This window comes from Antechinus flavipes, chromosome 3 (genome assembly GCF_016432865.1).
Source record: "Antechinus flavipes isolate AdamAnt ecotype Samford, QLD, Australia chromosome 3, AdamAnt_v2, whole genome shotgun sequence".
NCBI classification, from domain to species: domain Eukaryota; kingdom Metazoa; phylum Chordata; class Mammalia; order Dasyuromorphia; family Dasyuridae; genus Antechinus; species Antechinus flavipes.
Genome location: NC_067400.1, coordinates 550,974,458 through 550,977,056, shown reverse-complemented (window position 1 = coordinate 550,977,056; position 2,599 = coordinate 550,974,458). Strand labels below are relative to the sequence as shown.

Sequence of the window (2,599 nt, the reverse complement as noted above, 5' to 3'; positions counted from 1 at the left end):
TGTATTAGTTTTCCCACATCCCCTCCAACATTTGTCATTATCTTTTCCTGTCAATTTAGCCAATCTGAGAGGTGTGTAGTGGTACCTTGGAGTTGTGTTAATTTGCATTTCTCTTATAAACCATAATTTGGAGCACCTTTTCATATAACTAGAAATGGTTTTAATTTCTTCATCTGAAAATTGCCTATTCATCTCTCTCTTGAAAACTTTGGAATTGATTGAATGACCTGAGATACACTGGCATAGGACTTCCTAGCATGCTGTGCTCTCATCAGAGAGAGTGCCATGTTTTATAAGCAAAGTAGAATTGAAATAGTTCAAAAGAAATGCAATATATACAAATTTAGAGAATCTTACGCCAAATGTTTTTGTGGACTATTTGTGCCTGACCTATGGTAGAGCATCTCGAGCGCATATTGGTTTGATTGGCTATGGTTGGACTCATTGTAACTTCACTCTAGCATAGTGTGCCATTTTGATTCTTTTTGAGAATGAAGGACAAAATCTTAAAATTAAGATATTAAATGAATATTGTGATCAACAATATTGAAATTCTGAGATGATTGATCTTGCATAAGTAGAAGACACCATTTTTATAGTTATAACATCTATGTCATGGGAAAAACAAAATAAACACCTTATCTTGCTCTGTATAATGATGTTTGCACTTTAAATAGGAATGTCTTTTATTTCCCCTTCCATTGGATCATTCTTAAGAAATGTTTAAAGTACTACCTTATAAATGAGGATTTATTAATTCTTTCAGACTACTAGGATACTTATCATCTTTAGGAGAAACATTAATTTGCCTTAGTGTTTTGCATGCCATGTGGTTGTAATATTAATGCTTTGCTTCTCTATAAGTTACTGTTAATATTTTTTCCATTTAAATTCTAATAGCTGTATGCTAAAAGGATTTCTAGGATAAGCTGTTGTGGTGTTGTAATTGGATTTGCAGTTTGAGGTCCTTGACCTCTATGCAACCCTAGGGACCACACTTTGAAAAACATTGGGTTATATTTGTATATGTAGATAATGTGTATTTTTTCTATTAGTAATCTTCTGTAAGTGATAGGACTTTTTGTAAATCACTTTACCATTCTGAGACTCAACTTACATATCTATAAATTGGGAATGAGAAAACAAAGTCAAACAGAATAGTTGCATCTCAATACACAGAGATTAAAATATGCTCTTAAAGTGATATTATTTTATTTATTTTCATACATGTATTTTTTATTTTAATAATAAAGCATATTCATAGCTTGGGTTTTTGAATTATAGATATAACTGAGGAAAGCCTCTAAACCCAAATATTTAAGAGCAGTAATAGTAGAATAAACACATACTCGTTATGCGTATAAAAGTAACCTATAGGAATCTAATTCAAAACCTTATACAGTTCACTTTAATATATAGCAGATCACACAAAAAAGGATTCTCAGTGAAAACTATGTAGCTTATATATATTCTCCTTGTCCCTGGAATATTGAGATCAGAGCTTAGTCACTTCAGGGTGAACTAGGTTACTTCTTGGCAGTTTAAGTACACAAATCCTCTCCCAGAATTAATATTTAGGTTGATAGCATTCTACATGAAGACTATTCTACCAAAGAATATAGGACAATATGAGTATTAAAAAAGACGAACATTGATAGTTGTTTCCTCTATTTTAGACACTTTTATGGCTCATGGATGGATTCCATATCCTCAGAGGGTTAGTCCAAAAATTTCCTATTGGCATTAATACCAAATAAGGCCCCTTCTGACATCTGATGTCTTCTCTTGGTCTATGAGATCCATCTTTTTCTAGAGTATTAGAAATTTTTATTTTATGGTCCCCATCAGATCTCAATATCTCCAGCTATTTCTCTGCTAGGTATATCTGCTGATCAATTTAGCACATAAACATTTATTTTGGTTACAATCTTGTACATATATAGCTATTACCTTTATCACTGTTGTCTTAACCAGAGGGAGATCCTCTTTCTCGCAATAGACAATCATTTGTGCCTCCAATAATTAGTATAAACTCTGAAGAGAAAGACTGTCCAAAAGCACCTGATATGTGGTTGTATTTTTCATTATCTTATAGAATCTCTGCTTTGTTTTATTTAATAAATCCAAAATAAAATCATCCCTGGCTCTTAGGACTTTCAATCTTACCTGATTCATCATTTTGGACATCTGAATTTTCTTCTTTTGCTCAATTTGTTTCTTCTACTTTTAATAATATTCCACTATCTGTCATCTTTGTGTTTGCACAAGATGAATTTTCTCAATGTCAAACTCTTCTACTTTTGCATCTATTTTTTCAGCCCTTTTGTTTGCTTCTTGTTCAATGAAAACCACCATGTATTTTATCTGCTTTTGGATGTCCATGTCACTGAGAGCCATGGTGATAGCAGAAATGGAGGCTGGCAACCTCTGAGCACAGCAGAGGAGAAAGCAGATAAGTGACATACTTTTAGAGACAATTCAGTGTCAACTTTTGTACAGGCTGTCCCTTACATCTGGAGTTCACTCTCCTCACCTCTGTCTCTGAGAATTCCTAGCTTCAGTCAAAGCTCAATTAGTGCCCTCATTTAGATAGGGAACT

The 2,599-nt window shown here is 33.2% G+C and overlaps 1 pseudogene; it reads right to left on the bottom strand.

Moving 5' to 3' along the window:
- Positions 1 to 1,718: 1,718 nt before the first annotated feature.
- LOC127555242 (V-type proton ATPase subunit E 1-like) lies at positions 1,719 to 2,397 on the bottom strand (annotated as a pseudogene).
- Positions 2,398 to 2,599: the final 202 nt, after the last annotated feature.